This window comes from Sinohyriopsis cumingii, chromosome 19 (assembly GCF_028554795.1).
Source record: "Sinohyriopsis cumingii isolate HCF-2022 chromosome 19, ASM2855479v2, whole genome shotgun sequence".
Lineage (NCBI taxonomy): Eukaryota > Metazoa > Mollusca > Bivalvia > Unionida > Unionidae > Sinohyriopsis > Sinohyriopsis cumingii.
This window is the reverse complement of record NC_142979.1, coordinates 68,603,479-68,621,584: the sequence shown is the minus strand read 5'-3', so window position 1 is coordinate 68,621,584 and position 18,106 is coordinate 68,603,479. Positions and strand designations below refer to the sequence as shown.

Sequence of the window (18,106 nt, the reverse complement as noted above, 5' to 3'; positions counted from 1 at the left end):
AACAAGACTAAAGAACCATGTCAATTTATCTAAATGTTACGAATCTAGGTTTTAAAATAAAATGAAGTGAAATCAACAATTTAAGCAAAATAAACAAGCTATTTATTTTCCAACATAACAAAATAAAACTTGAAGATTAATATGAATTTAATCTCAGATAATTATAAATGTCATATCAGAAGTCCGAAAATATAGAACTGCGAAGATCATGCCAACGGTGCTGCGATCTGGGCGAAAACCACAATGAGACTCGGAAAGGTTATTTTCTGACACTGCCGCAATAAGCCTGTTGAAAATGTTTCGAGCAAGTATTTTGCCAGCTATGGAGAGCAAGGAGGTGCCTCTGTAGTTACTGCAGTCCGCACGTGTGTCTTTATTCTTATAGAGGGTCACAATTGATGCGTCGCGTAGGTATTCTGGCATCTCATCTTCCGTCCAGATGCTGATTAGAAAATCGTGGAATGCCTCCAATGTCTGTTCACTGACAGCCTTGTACACCTCCGCTGAAATACCATCCTTTCCATGTGCCCTGCCACAGTTCATTTGTTTAATGGCCTTCCGTAACTCCTCTATCGTTTGCGGAACATCCAGTTGGTAGTGCGTTGGCTGTTGAGGTATTTGGTCAAGGCTAGATTGGCTGACCGGTGAGGGCAGGTTTAGGAGCTGACTAAAGTGTTCTTTCCATCTGTCCTTAATGCCAGTCTTGTCCTTTATTACTTTACTGCCATCTGCAGCAAGCAAGGGGGCAGAGCCAGACTTTGAAGGGCTGAAGATTGCGTTGATGGCGTTGTAGAACTCTTTGGAGTTGTTAGAGTCGGCAAGGCGTTGCACTTCATCAGCTTTCCTTTCCCACACATGGTCATGCATCTTGCGGATTTCTCTCTAAGCCTCAGCTTGATAGGATTTGAAGCGGTCTTTTTGTGGGGATGGAGTTTGTGTCATTCTGCCAGCCCATGAATTCTTTGTTCTTTATGGCAAGCAGATCTTCAATGACACCGTTGTTCTCGTCGAACCAGTCTTGATGGATTCGCTTCTAGGGGCCTAGAATGGCCATACTTGTTTCTCTTATCATGTCCCTGAGCCTATTCCATTTATTGGATGCATTTCCACATATAGGTATGTTGGTGGACAGCTTGTCAAATAGGTTCTTCTAGAAATTGAGCTTTTGTGGAAGGCAACTGGAGTTTGACAATGTTGAAAGCTATGCGCATAAGCTGAGGACGCCTTGGATGATGCGGGGCAATGCGCAGCTTTAGGGTAGTTCGTACAGGTCTGTGGTATGTCCAGCATTCCGCTCCTCGCATGGCCTCTACCTCTCTAATAATTGGTGTAGTCTTGTTCACCTGTGCCCTGACTCCATTTACTTCTATACTTTGTACCTGTAGGATTGAAGTCTCAGGGTCACTGGGGCATAATATATACTTGTTTATCCCCACGTTTTTCAGTCCATCAGTTGCGTAAATCTTAATTCCCCGTGTTTTGAACGCCATTCGTATCTCTGATTGCCTAGGGCAATTCTGGGCATCTTCAAATACCAATATCTGGCAGCCTGGGGGTGGGGGTGGAACGCCAAAAGTCGCTATTATTATGATATTTTATGTTTTGCTATTCGATGTACCTATACGTCGCCATGCTTTTAAACAGATGATCTTGGGGTTATTTTATTGTCAAATGCATATATATGCATGAATCGTTTCCTAAATGTATACACCGATCTAGATTTCAAAGTAATAAATTGGGCAATGGCTTAAGATCGAACAAGAATATCGTGAGCGTCACTTGTGTCATGCTGACCTAGGAGATGAATATGATTACCTTTTGAAATGTCAGGAATTAACAAGTATAAACACAACATTGATAACAGCATACTAATTTGCATTAATTTTCACAATGAATTAATATTACCAGTCTCACAAAATCTATTCATATGTGCAAATCTGTCAGTCTGGTACATCATTTGTAGTTGAAAATTTATCAAAATCTACACTTGAAAAATAAATTACACTTGGCACACGTCCAGACTCAAGGTTTTACTTTCTTTAATCTAATTTGTATATTTTAACTGTTAGTATTCGGCCTGATGCTCCCAATTATATTAATTCTTCATATACTACATATTATTTTAATTTAGTACAAGAAAAATACAAATTGATTGCAAAGATAGAAAAAATACGACAGCACTTTAAAATGGACAGATAAAATTTGATTGATACATACATACATTCTCAATCACGTGTATATATTTGTGAGTAAAAATACTAAACACACAACTTAAGTATTTTAACAATATTTAATTTTTTACTTCATGATGCGAATGATACACGTCGGGGTTTCGTAATTTCACTCATTATATCTCCACCCTTTTTGCGTGAAGTGAGTGAAGGTCTTTTTGAAGAAATTAGCACTGAAAAGACTTAAGTGCAATCAGATTGAAACCGTGAAATACACCATTAGTCAGTTCCTAGATCTGCGTTCGTTGGTACCATATAATGAAATGAAATGGGCGTCAGAGACCTATTTATTTTTATACAAGAGAGTATTGAAGGATAAAGGTGGGAACTATCAGACATCTGAAATGACATGACATTTTAACAAAAGCAAAACATCCCTATAGCTTTAAAAGACTTTATTAAAAAGACAGGATGGAGTAACAAACAGGACGTAATCAGAGTTTGTAAACGCACCATATTTGATTGCACCTTGAAACCGTTTTTGTACATACTGGGAAGGTCTTGATGGCATGGTTCTTTCTGTCAGCAAAGTCTTTAAATTTCTTGTTTCTAGACGTGGTTTTGAATTATGCATATTTTACCTCATATCATGAAGCTGTCCATCAAATGGTAAATTTCAGTCACATTTTTCAGTACAGGTTATTTTTTGTCTATTGTTAGTTAGGGCGATTGTATTGATGGTAGTTTTACATCATCAGTGCATTATGCAAACACATCAAGGTCAAAACCTTAAGAGAAAAATCTAGTCAAAATTAGGTGTGGGACACGTATTAAGTTTATTCAAAGTTTTTCTATTTCCAGAAGCAGTGGCTTTAATTGTTTTAGTAATTGCATCATTTGTACCAAAATGAACGTATATTGAAATATTGATATGATATGAATCGTCCATCAAAAGGAAATAGACAACTGATTAGATTCCAATCTGTGTTGCTCTTGTTACTAAACGGAATCCTACCAGAATTTGCAGCGTTCATCAATCAGATAATATTGTCGCGTCATCTTGTTTGGTGAATTTTTTTTTCTTCTTCTTTTTCTGGTACCTTTGAAAGCAGGAGACAATCCATGATAATACAAACGCGACCTAGCATCGGTCGGCTGACGAAAACTTGGTAATTTGGATGAGGTAGATTACTGATATACCAGGTCTAGATTTCACAAGCAATACGGAAGTCTTACTTAAGATTGAGTAGCTATCTGACTGACTGAAATTTAAATCTAACTTAGACTGTGCTAACTTCAAGACTTAAATAGGTGACATAGGGGCAGATCCTAATCATGTTTTATTTTGTATTCAAGAACACATCAACATCATTCATACAGACTTAAACTTTAGTATGGAATTTCATCTCTTTATCCATCTCTCTGGCGATCTGTCTCTCTAACTCTCTGAGTGTATATCGGGTGAGTTTTGGTGCACCTCATGTCTTTATCTTTGACTTTTTTTATTTCGTTCCTTGAGGATTAGCGCATGGCCTAGTGGGTTAGATGCTGGTCCATGTGAGCTATGCGAGAGCTGCCGTTACTTGCGATTTGATCCTTGCTTTGTGCGAGCTATAATTCTCTAACCTGTTTGAATATATTGGTGTCATTATACAAATCCTGTTCGTATACTCAAGTGTCCAAACATCTTTGGGATCCAGAGACCAAAAATATTCAGAGTTGGAAACCAGTTGTTTTAGTTTTTAGTATAACTTAGTGAGGAACATCATCTTGGTGCTCGTATTTAGAGCATCTTAGCTATCTTCCTGTACTGCATACAATACAAGAAAAAGCGTAATATTGTATAAACGTTTGAAAGCACATCATGTTCCTAACAAGCTCTCTCTCTCTCTCTCTCTCTCAATTTTTTGCAAAGATACTGATTTCTTCTCCAAGAAACCAATACAAGCACATATTAGTCACATTTTATTTATTGGTAATATACAATTATCTTTCGAAGATTCATGCTAATGTTTGGCCAGCTAGCACCCATTGGACATGTATTAGCTGTTCATACACAAAGATAAGTTTGAATGGCTTTCCACACGTGTGGCAAATTTGCATGGTGTGTTAATAACAAAAACTAATATGCACATCTGTAAATTGGCACATAATGCAAAGTGAATCATCACTAGTATCATCGATAATAATTAAGCTATTGATGGTATAAGATGACAAATACCATCTACTTATGATGACTACAATTTTAACTTGCATATCACTTATGTGCCTAAAAATGAATTATCCTCGTTAAATCTAAATACCCATGTGAATACATTGTGAATTTTCTTGTCCTTACATCTATTATTTCATATGTACAAATATTCACACAACGAAAACCTTTGCTGATGTGATTGGGAACTGATATAAATCTCCAGCAATTTGCCACACAGAGTTTGCATGTTTGGATTAAAGATGCCAATTTTATATCATTAAATTTACATACAAAGCATGATCATATAAATTCAAAGGTGCGTTAAAATTTCCGAATATCGAAACAAACCGCCGAGTACTGAAAACTGCTACAGAAGTAAATGTCAGTTATGGTGCAAATGATTTTTACAACCTCCTTTTGTGACTGTTTGACTCATTAATTTTGAAATAAAAAAGTAGTCCGTGTTAGATCACTAGTTCTGTTAATGTTGTTTCGATACTATTTTCATATTTTGCTACCGTTGTTTCTGTTGCTGAGGGTATATTCTTTAGCAATTCATTGGATAAAACTGTTTGGGCTTTAATAATTTTCTTGGTGACATTCCGTTTATTCCAATGGTTCCCTTGTGGCAAATAGATATCTCACAGCAGATGGTACGTCCGACAAACTTTGATGGAGAAACATTGGAATTTATATCACTAAATGAATCTTCTTGATGTAGCCCTATTGAGAACTTATCCTTTCAGGATATGTCGCTACAAAAAAAAAAAAAAACATCATTCGCATTGTTACTCCCCGATTGGTCAATCAGAGAAGGCTCAAAGATTTGCGTACCTGATGATGCAGGACTCGTACATTTGTCTGCAATAGTGGTTACACTACAGCTGCGTTGGTGTGAACAACTGGAATCAATACTTCTGCGTCACAGTTTCATACCTAGGCATTTTCGCTGGTTTGATTTAAGGACGTATGTAGACTTTGAACGTGGAAGTGATTTATCTTTCAAATGTGACACATTCTTGGATTGTCTGAATTCAGGAAGATAAACGGGAGTTTAGCCATCAGGTACTACTCGTACAGACACCAAAGAAGGTATCGGAGCATTTAGTGACACTGTGTATTTCAGTGAACGTCCACTCTCCGTAGAAGCAGAAATATAAACTTTATTTTTAAACTGTTGTGATATTGTATTTTTAACAAGTGTTTGGAAAAATTATCAACGGTAACTGGAAATTATGTTGCAATGATCCAGCAAAAGAATTATATTTAGAATAATACATCACATTATTTTCATTTTGCGTATAAAATATGATCTTTACTCACTTCTAAAGGAATGTCTGATAACACTGGTCAACAGTGAAATCATTACTGACTTGAAAAGGCCCTAATCTGTAGTATTTTGGTGTGCCGAACACGAATATAACCGTGAAAAATTTGTATTGGCTCTCGTTTTGAAGATATTCATATACCTCATTTTCTATGTTTCACTGTGTAAATTTCTCCAGTAGGACTGCAGCAACATCCGGAATAATGATGTAACATTGCATAATACCATCATGCTCACATCATCCACAGTTGATTGCATCATTTTCTGATGAAATGCAATACTAATGCCATGCGGCTGCTGAAGTAAGTTGACGTCAGCAGTGTACTATACATGTGTAGGCCTATTATACTAATGCCAGGCGGCTGCTGAAGCTGACGTAAGCAGTGTACTATATAAAGCCCAATCAGATAGGTTCAGCATTTAAAATATTTTAGACGTTGTGCGAGACAGTTCAAGCTACTGTTACATAAAACTTATTATTTTATCCATTTACGTACAATAAAGAACAGTAATGCCTCGAAAGTGTGTTAATACCGCGGACAATTTTTGCTATATTTGTGGGGAAGTGACATTTGCCAACCAGAAGAAAAGTATCAATTCTCAAGTGAAGAAGGCATATCATCTTTACTTCGGATGCAAGGTTGGTGACCAAGACAAGCCTTGGGCTCCGCATATATGCTGTGCTACATGTACAACACAGCTTTCACAGTGGTTGAATTGCAAAAGGTCATCAATGCCGTTTGCAGTCCCAATGGTGTGGAGAGAGCCAAGCAACCACCTAAATGACTGTTACTTCTGCTTGGTTCCTCCTCTTTCCGGCGGAATAACGAAGCGAAAGAAGTCGAGAATAGTCTACCCAAACATTCCGTCTGCATTGAGACCAGTTCCACATGGTGAGGGACTTCCTATTCCAGAACCTCCAGCAGAATATTCTCTTGATTCATCTGACGAAGACAAAGGTGAGTCGACCTGTTCTTCTCCTGGTCCATCAGCATGCAGTGATCCAGATTTTCACTGTGGTGCATCATCAACCCCACACAGAATAACACAGGAAGAACTAAATGACCTGATTCGTGATTTGGACTTATCAAAGAACAAGGCAGAATTGCTAGGATCAAGACTCCAACAATGGAATCTTCTAGAAGAAGATGTCACAATTACTGCATATCGAAAGCGCCACCAGCAATTGGAGCCTTTCTTCAGAAAGGAAAGTAATCTGATATTCTGTTCCGATATTGAGGGCCTCATGAATGCTTTAAAAATCACTCATGACCCACAAGAATGGAGACTATTTGTGGACTCTTCGAAACTGAGTCTCAAGGCTGTGCTTTTGCACAATGGAAACATTCTTCCATCTATTCCAGTAGCGTATGCTGTCCACATGAAAGAGACATACGATAACTTAAGGCAGCTACTGAATTCCATTGAGTATAACAAGTACAGCTGGCACCTCTGTGGTGATTTGAAGGTAGTTGCCCTTTTAATGGGACTGCAGTAAGGATATACAAAATACATGTGTTTCTTATGCGAGTGGGATAGCCGAGCAAGGGAAATGCACTACATGAGGAAGGAATGGACTCACAGGCAGAATGTAGCCATTGGAGAGAAGAATATCCAACACCCAGCTCTGGTTGAGGCTCAGAAAATCTTGCTACCACCCCTTCACATCAAACTAGGTTTGATGAAGAACTTCGTGAAAGCCATTGACCGGACTTTGCCAGCATTCCGATACCTGCATGAAAAATTCCCTCGACTCAGCGAAGCAAAGATTAAAGAGGGAGTTTTTGTGGGTCCTCAGATTCGAGAGCTTTTCAAAGATGACCGGTTCAACAACTTGCTGGAAGGTGACGCGAAACAAGCATGGAATGCTTTTCGCCTAGTTTCTACAAACTTCCTCGGAAATGTTAGGGCAGAAAACTATAAGGAACTAGTAGAAGACATGTTGATGAAGTATAAGAAACTTGGCTGCAATATGTCTCTAAAGATTCACTTCCTTCATTCCCATTTGGATTTCTTTCCTAGCAACTGTGGTATTGTTAGTGATGAACACGGCGAACGTTTTCATCAAGATATCGCAACAATGGAACAAAGATACCAGGGAAAATGGTCCACTACAATGCTGGCTGACTACTGCTGGACACTCCTCAGAGATGCTCCCGAACAGCTGTACAAGAGACAGGCGAAGAAATCTAAGATGTAGTCAATGACTTGATTTTTTATAGGTAGGCTATTACAGTTGACCTTTTACTATTGGAATGCATTTCGTTATGTAAACATTAATTTCTTGCAGATTACAAAAAAACTAGAGCCAATTTTGCAATTTGACTGTCATATTCGTGTTCAGCACATAAAAATTGATAAGAATTGACTAATTTTATTTCAGTAACATGACTTTTGTAAAAATTTGTTGTCCAGTGTAATTAGTTGACATGGACGTTACTATACATGCTGCAAAATGAATGTTCTTACATTGCCAACTCCCAGAAGAATATCAACTTCAGCACCGAAAAATGCCTCTTTCTACGTTAGTATTCATGTATTCCTTGAAATTATCCATCGTTCGTCCTTTAAACCCCTACCAAAACTAATATATTACTATCCATCATTATATTTTTATATCAGTTTAGGCAATTATCATGTTTAAAATAAATCTCTTAGACATTTAGTCATTGCGTCATAAGTACTGTTAACACAATTATATTTGGGTGTCAGTCTTTATTTACAGTAAAACAGTGGTGGATGTCCAAACAGTTTTTATAAAATGATCATTATTAAGTACATTATTTTATAAAATTATGCGTACTCAAGGTTTATGGTGTCTAGTTGTGTGTCTCGTCTTTCAAAGTAGACCTTAACCAGCCCATGGCCTTTTCTTCAGATGACATTGATTCATTTGCAATTCATTCAGGAATACAAAGTGGAACTGACTCAGAAACCCAATGCTGCAAAGAATCATCGAAAGGGTAGTGGACAGTAATGGCATCATCACATATTGGGGCATTTAAGGAGCTGGACATGCCTGAAACACCAGAGTAGTATAAGAACAGTAGTTAACAGTAGTAAATAATACTTGGAACATGTGGTGAGTTTTTAAATGCACATAATTTCCACTGCACAAGGCTAATAAACTAGAAACTGAAATAATTTACAGTTAGTCTTTCGTTGAATGGTACGTTAATCATCGTTCATTGTACAGTGATAACTAAAGATATAACAGTTGTTAGAATTTACTTGTAAGCTCTAAGTGGCACAAAAAGCAACAGATTCCAGCACTGTTCCTATGTTACGTCAGCAATGGCATATGAATGGCAAGGCATACAAATGATATGATTCATGTGAAAAAAGCATGATTTATCGTATAAAACGATTGAAATGCTCCCACGACATCTCTTTCTTTTGAGACAGTGTGTTAAGTAATATGTAGATAGTTTCATGGAGGAGGCTACTAGATATAGGTATGATATAATTGCAAAAGCTATTGATGCTGTAAATTATGTTTGATCTTTCAACTTTTAAGAGCGAAAGGGTCATATGGCAAAGTAAAATTGAACAATATCGGTTATTGTACACATTTTTCAAACATTATTGACTCTGGTTAAGGTGCCAATTGAGACCAGATAGAAAAATTTAGTATAGTATCATGATTTGTTGTTAATGAACTCGAAACCTTCACCTGGGGCATTATTTCATTACTAGTACACATCGCTGACTATACTGGCATCAAACAAAGCCAAAAGTATTATTTTTGCGTGTTTACTATTTTCAACATAGTTCACCATAAAATTTTCAAAGAATCATTCGAATTCACGATTCACTAAATATGCACAGCTTGTTTACCATGAAAAGTTTGTATTCTTTGATTAAAGTATGCAAATTTATAGAATTATATTGATATAAATTACATGTTCTTCTCAACTCAGAAGTACTGGAAAAATTCTTGACACATTTAGAGCACTTCTATGAAATAAGAATAATAGTTTTGGTGAGGTAACTTTTTACGATATCATTTTAGGATGTTTCACTAAATCTCTTTAATTTGTACAAAAAGCTTGTTCGGATTATTATCTTCTGGTACAGTTATGTTTGCTGCCTTTGTTGTTTTGTTGTTTTAGCTGTAAAGGTACATGGCTCAGTAAAATTTTTATATAAAAATATTAGGGTTTTATATATTCTTATTAATGACATTCCGTACATTCGAACGATTCTTTCGTATCGAACACGTGTCTGACAGCACATGATACGTCAGATTAATTTTTGGGACAATTATTCTAGTTTATTATATGCTTATTATTGTGTCTGTTAACTTTACATTGTCAGAATCGTGCAGTATGTTACGATAATGAACATCTTGATATTGAACATACGTGCAGGACTACTGTGCCTAAAATAGTATAGTGTATTAGGAATTCCTTTGTAAACAAACCATTTACACTCATGTAGTAGATGCTTTAGATTATAGTTGATTAGATTGGTTTGTGAATGAACTAAACGAGCTGTTTTGTGCATTTGAGAGTAACGATCATAAATTTAAAAATGTGGACGAGTCAGAAACAATAAAATGAACGTGATATACACAATGTCAGCAACTAACTTGAGAGACGCAATAATTGAAAAAGCCGTTCTGATCATCGAAACAGTTATTTAGGAGAAATAATAGTATTTCCTCGCACATAGAATAGTTCAGACTATGACGAGTACTCTCTAGGGTCTGTAAAAGTATAGCATAGAGAAGCATATTGTGGACAAGGGCTACCGCATATGTATCAGAGACGTACCATTTCACAAGTCTTCAAATACTAAATTCGAGAAACAAATACAGTTGAAGGTTTTGGTAGGAATCTAAGAGCCTTAGAGCAACAAACCAAGCCGATGAAGAAGTATTATTTCCTCGGGCTAAATGAACTTTCGCAGAACAGCTGATCTGCAGTTTTCCCCGTGTTACTTTTTTAATATTATGTTAGACTAGCGATAGAAGACAGACACTGTATGATAAAGGCTATAGTTGGGGTCCTTCCAACAAGGAGATTGACAGGTATAAACATGTCCTCCTTAGCTGATAATAAAAATGGTAATAAATATACTTACACTTATGCATATTGAATTTCCTTAAAATGTGCATTCTTAGCCTGTTCTGCAAATCCGAATGACATATCCTGCAAAACGTGATACTCACCGAAACCGTACTGGAATTTGGGGTACATTCCCAGCTGAAATCTATTCTCCTTACTGCACTGAATTGACCTACTAATCCAGTTCATCATAATCAGAAAAGCAGAATTAAGTTGGATCAGTATAAAAGCAAACTCCATCTATTCCAGACCAAATAGAAAAGTTGTTGCAATGCGCATTCATTCACAATATGATTCTAAATTTCAATTTTAAGTATACCAAAATGACAGTTCTTTTGAAACTTCTGCCCAGCGCGGGACGAATTCAAAGGTCGCTGGGCGGTGCTCTTTGCGCATTGATATTATTATTGTGTATTGATGAATCTATGTTTGTGTATTTACTTTTTAATACAGCATGCATTCAATTACTTTGTTGCTTGTAGTGTATTTTTGTATATTTATGACTTAGGAAGAACAAGAAAATGAATATGTAATAAGAGATAACTGTATTTGTATGAGCAAATATAAACTCATTTTCTCGGATAAATACTTCACTCCCGAAGGTCGTGAGTATATATCCGAAAACAACGAGTTCATAATTTCAATACAAATGCAGTAACATATAATTATATTTCTAAATGAACCTTTTTGATCGAGCGATAGTTTGACCCAGATACGGCGCTCATTTGAATGTAATATCAGATAAGCACACTAATTTGCGTAACTGATGAAGCTCGACCGAAAACGTTGTCAGCAATAATAGTTGCACTACTGCTTTATTGATGTCAGCAATTGGAATCGAGACTTTTGAGCAGCAGTTTCTTACCATTATATTTTTGCTGGATTGGTTTAAGGACATCAGACGACTTTGAATGTGGCAGTGATATTTCATTCAAATCTGACGCTTTCTTGGTTTTTCTGATTTCTCTATTAAGCGTTATTTGTGCAGGCGCAACAAAAGGTTGCTGAGCTTTGGGTGATACGGCATATATTGGTACACGTCCACTGACGGCAGTAGCTGAAACGATATTTCATTTTTTAAATTTTATTGATATTATACTTCTGCCAAATGTGTAAAATAAATTATCGACATCAACGAGCCATTGCCAACGAATGTTTCAGGGTACAAATACAGCTATAACAATAAAACATATGATTTTGTTAAATTATTTTGGCATCGTTAATATTATTGTCACTAGTTTATACAGTAGCACCCACACAATATTTTCAGTAGCTGTTGTAATATATATTGAAACGTTTGCATTGGCAACGCTAAGGAGAATACCAACTTTAACAACAATTACTAGTAATTTGTACTTTAGTATTCATGTCTACATTGGAAATATCTATCGTAGTTTTTCAAAATTGCTCCTTTTTGATCTCGTTTATAACTATCCAGTAGTATATGTATGCTACATAAATACATGTGATTTTCTTATTTTACAATAAAACCATTTGGCGCATTTGCATCGTGTCACAAGTATTTATACTATTTTTATATGTCGATGACTTTCTTACTCTCAGATTAAACAAAAGGGCCTCTTCGAGGAACAATTCATAACATTATCATTATCACATTACAAGGTATTAAAACGTACGTTGTTCCGTACTGAGAGATGATGGTATCTGGTTGAGTTTCTCATCATATGAAGTATATATTTGCTTTCCGTGGTGTTGCCATCTATTGAAATCTCTAGAGATCTAGAGATTGGTTCGTCGCCAGCTCCAAATCCGAACGCTGCAAAGGATCATGTATAGCATAGAAAGGGTGACCGATTTTGATTCTAACATCTCCATCTGGGGAATGTGAGTCTCTGGTCTTTCCTGAAACATCAGAGCAGTTTTTGGAACAGTAATAAATAATATTTAGAACATGCGGCGAGTTTGTGTATGCACTTAATTCCCACTTATGAAGCCAGTGTTCTAGGACCGAATTGATTCACAATTTGTCTTACGTGGAACATTACTTTATTCATCATATAGAGTAAAGTGACAACACCCGTTGTCAAAGTTGCCCAGTACGTACTAAATGACATGCACATTGTTTCCATCTAGCAACAATAAACCAATCTTTTCCTTCTGACTAAAGAAGAAATTTCATCCTTATTAGAGACCTATTTGCAAAGAAAAGTAATCTACTTTGTGCTGAAGCTCAAAACTTAGTTACACTTTCGTTTTTACTTTTGAATATTAAACTAAAATGGGCAAAAGAAACAGATGCTTTCTTCCATGTGACAAAGTGTAATTTATCTGAAGTAATTCCCAAAATATCAGTTATCTCAAAATAACACGTAAAAAGGTCAAACGCTTGCATTACTTATCCTTCTTATCAGCAATCGTTCACTACATATGCTGATGGTAACTAACTTGACTATTGCAAAACCTATTTATGATATATGGACTTTGTTGTATGTTTTGATATTTAATTTACTTTATAGGACACGTGTTTATATACATTAATAACTATTTTGTTTGATGCCACTTGAGACCAGATACAGGAAATGTTGTATCGGGATTTGATTTATTGCTGAACGCTAGGCTTGCACTTTAAACAATATTTCATTACTTGTACACACAGCTCACTATCCTTGCATCAAACATAGCTGTCAGTATCGCTGTTTTGTGTGCTGCTCTGGTTTACTCTTCATAATCTAAGTTCTAAGTTTCAGACCAATTATTAAACAAATTTCACGATTAACTACATATGAATGCATAACATTCAAAAGCATCCAACATGCTAGCTGCGACCAGTGCAGACTGGAAGAAAACAAATTTATTTGATAACTGTTGCCATAGATTGAATGTTAGATATCATGGAGAGATTATTAAAGATTGTAACAAATCTCCATAGAATCTATAGCTTTAAATCAAAAACACTTGTATACAAAAAATACAAGTCAACACCAATGATTTATTTTCATATTTCTGAGAATACAAGTGCATCAACTAATGGCAATTCTTATCATCTAGACTAAAATAATCATATGCAAATTGGAAGGCTATAAAGTCCATAAGCAGAGGACCCTTTGTTCCTTTATCTTCCTATAATTGTGTTGCCTCTCCAATATTTTCTATATTTGTTTTTGTAATTGTGACCCTATATTTCTATATTTTTGCATATTCCCCTATATTTTCAGCGAGACAAAATTAACAGTTTATATAATTGAAATCAAAGAACTTTTGCTGTCATTATTTCTTAACTATCTAGGATGTTACAGAGTCAGAAATAGCAAGAATTGTTTGGGATCGTAAAGTATTATGCATTAGCTATGATTTGAAGTTACCTAATGATGTTTGAACATCCATTAAATAACATATTATGATAAGTGAAATGTATTAATAGAGAACTACCTGTTATTGCCTCCATTTTCTGGGCCTCAAACTGTATTTCTGTTATCTGAGTCCTGGTATCTTAATTGTTATCAGGTAGTTGCATATCCACTAGATTGTGTTATATTTGTGTAGTCAACCCAACCTAGTGAATTTATGTATAAAACAAGCTGTAAGATGGCATTTACTGCCACGTGGTTCATAATAAACAAGGTAACATTTAGTCTAAATTGTTTTTATCCAGTGTAGCAATTGCCTAATTAATTGATGGTGCATGGTGTATAGATCACTTCAGCTCAGAGCTTTGCAGATACCTGGCAGTTACTGTAATAATAAGCCGCTATTGTTTTAGCATTCTTAACTTTTATTTAGTATGTGATCCACAGATATGGTAGATTGTATGAAGACATCAGATCAATGGATCAAAACACGTGGCAGGATAAATGATTCAACATGAAAGATGGTGTAACCTTTCAAGCTGGCTTGTGATGCAAAAACATACCAAAGAATCCCAGAAGAGTTTTCTGCACATCACGTTGCAAATACATGCTTCACAGAGAACAATGAAATCATTGAAATAAAGCAGCACAATAAAACCTCCAGACACAAAAGTATTACTGAAACAAAAATCGGTAATTCAAAGTCTGGTCAGATGATCCACAATGTTGGTGCTTCCGATCGCCAAGAAAGCAAACACAGGAAGAGAACGAAAAAGGAGAAAAGGTCAGAAAGTAATGTTTTAGTTACATGATCATCACTGCGTCATCAGGTCACAGAGCTAGAACACATGTGGTACGGCAAGGTTGCAGCAAGAGACTCTTCCTTTAGATCTATTGCTGGACTGGCACCTGTTGATATAATATGAAAATGTGCCAGTAGACAACATTGGATTAGGTAGATATAAAGCCAGTTTTTCAATATCAGATAGAACTGGACCGTTTATGCTTAAAGGAATAGTAAACGAGGCGATTGATTGGAACTTGGCTCATGTATAATGAAACCATAACCATTGAGAGAAAGGCAAACAGTTGTCCTTATTTGCAAACCAAGGCGCTAATGAGTTGAATGTAATATTTTTAATGCTTCTGTTTTTCCACAAGAACAAAGCGGAAACAGTGTAAGATATCCTTCTACAACTGGAAAAAGATGCAGACACCAAACTGCGTCTAAAACATCTAATCAATCTGTTCACTGATGGCCCTAATTTAAACAAGTCTATTCCCAAATGTGGTTAAAGTAGCCTTAAAGTCATATGATTTGCTGGTCATCAGAAGTGTTACCATGTAATCTCCATGCTGGTAAGAATGTATTCAGGCAGGTTTAAACGTATATGGAGCAGAACCAGATACTGTTCAAGTTTAAATGCACCAGTTTTATAGCCGATTTCAACCTCAAAGGGACGACATCATAAAACAGCAATTAGTATTTTAAGTAGACTAAAATCTCGTTATCAGGTATGTAGCAAGCAGATGCTTGTAACCACCCCCTGCAACAGTTCAACTTTCTTCCTTCAAACACTCCAGAAGAAACAATTATCATTTCGCTCTCGGAGGAATGTTTCAGTTTCGTCCGTACTGTTATCGGAATATTCCTAAAAGCAAGTGAAGTAGGCGATATCACTTACTGTATATAAACTAACCCATTAATCCATCTTCCTGATTCTCAGATGAAAGTTGGCACAGGAATACGATATATGTTGGCAAATGTACCCAAAGCACAACAAGATGTACTACTCAAAGATATAAGAGCGTTTACATCAAGATTACTGGATACTTCTTGAGATATCTTCAGCTTCAAAGTGAACCAATCAAGTATATTCAGTATCTTCCTTCTGGAAGAAAATGACAGTGAAACCAGCTCTGTGCGCAGACTTGCTCAACATTTTCGCATATTGTTGTGTAAACTGAAACACTAGCTTTCATATGAATTGTTTGAGTACAAAATATGTCATGACATCCAAAGTATGGACTTACAAGCGTGTTGACTACCACATGGCTAGAGGTTCTGACTCTGAATAAAGTTACCATTATTCTTGAGACATACGGGTGCTTTTGTTCGTAATTTACAAATTCAAATTGCCAAAATTAACCAATAAGCTTTATACTTCAAGCTTTGATTACAACGAGGTGGACATATATTGTTGGATGTGTTCGAGGAAAGACGGATATGAATAATAGACAAGATAGATAGCACGAAGATAGATAATAATGAATATTTATATGTTGTGTTAACTTTATATTTTGAACATGATAAGTTTTGAATCGATACTCCTCTTATATTCTTTATTCAAGAAATAGATTATAAAGAGACTGCATGGATATAATTATCTAATTGCATCCATGCGTTTAATACTATTTTTTATTGTATAATGTATACCATTGCATTAGGATAATTTCCTTCAACAGTATCTTCTCCGAATTCCAATATGTCAACCAACTGCACAATATCTAGTAAAAGTTTTTAGAGCTAACAGTGTATCTATCTGAAGGAGTCGGTTTAAGAAGGCAGCTGCTCTCAATTTCCTGCTCTAAATTTTTTATTAGCTCGTCGTATTCTTTAGCTTCAAATATTTATCTCTCAACAAACACATCACGGTACTCCCTGGGCTCGATTTCTTCAATGAGCATGGTGTAGTTTTCACATATCGCGTTCTTCAACAACATTAACGATGCACATGTCTATGCCGATAAAGAAACACCTGTATAAGAAATCTGTGTATGATAAATTCACGCAGAATGATCTTTATATAGTTAATAAAACCTTAATTGACAATATTAAGCACATTTCGAAAACAAAACAATCCATGGGTAACATTAAATTAATACAAAAGCATAACTTCGATCAATACAGTAATTGTATGCATACTTTTAAACTTTTGTAAAACGTATTAGAAGCTTAATCCGAAAGATAGATGGGAATTACACTATTATTTTTCTGAGACAATTTACAAGTAATACTATAGACATGTTTCAATGGTTTGAACGTGTGTGAATCTTTTGTATTGAACTTTTGTTGCATCAATTTCCCTGGTTAAGTTATTTCCGCCTATTTTTCTTACCTGTGGAACCTGGTAACGGATATTTTGTTGACCACAATACACAGTAGATGTTTTCTTTCTGTCTTTTGTGCCGTTACTTGTAAAATAGATAAATTGTTTCATCCCCACTGGAGAGAACACAATCAATGAACAGTTTTGTTCTGTCTCGTCGGTGTAGTGAACCAATCATCTTTTCAATGATATCTTCACCAAGTAGCCCCTTTTCTGCAAATGTTGGTAGAAACTCAAGACCATCTAACTCCAGCAGGAAAGAGTAGTTCTTCTTAATTTCACCTGCCCCTAGGTCACTGTCTGTTTCCTTGTCTGCACATACATTATATAAATGCAAATATATACGGAAATTTAGTGACAATGTAACTTTTAGAGGTTCATGTCACTTTCTTGTAACATTTGAATCTACTTTTTTCTTACAATAGCAAATGCTATAACTGAGTTCTATATTTGTAAAAGAGGTGGGATCTAGCATTTTGCATTAAAACCAGAATTATTTAAAGAAAACATTTTGTCACGGATACTTTTCTCTTTATAAAGGTTATTGAATTATCACTTTTTCAAGCTGTTTGAAAGTGGTTTGTCTTCAAAACTATTAGCACCGACAAAACAATCACCTGAATACAAGGGATAACTATTAATGAAACTACTTTGCACAACTGAATGATACGTGTTAAAATGCATTTCTTTTGATTAATGTACAACTATCTTTAAGAGTACAGACTAATCTTCTTTACAACAGTTAAGTCAATTGTTTTGATTTGTTCTTTTGACATGGAAAACGTCTAGGATTCAAATTTGACGGTATTCATTCATGGAATAAATAAATAAATTCTGTATGTAGCAACTGGAAAAGAATTAATGATTTGTAATGCCATTTAAAAATTAAATTTCAAAATTGTTTCAAATTTCCTCATTTTATTATTG

At 35.7% G+C, this 18,106-nt stretch overlaps 1 long non-coding RNA gene across 1 annotated transcript; it reads right to left on the bottom strand.

The window, feature by feature from the left end:
- Window positions 1-11,659: 11,659 nt before the first annotated feature.
- Window positions 11,660-17,487, bottom strand: LOC149775896 (uncharacterized). The gene is made up of 4 exons (XR_016416629.1): window positions 17,189-17,487; window positions 14,878-14,978; window positions 12,399-12,624; window positions 11,660-11,818 (listed from the first exon to the last, which is right to left on the bottom strand). It is a non-coding gene; the product is annotated as an uncharacterized LOC149775896 (long non-coding RNA).
- Window positions 17,488-18,106: the final 619 nt, after the last annotated feature.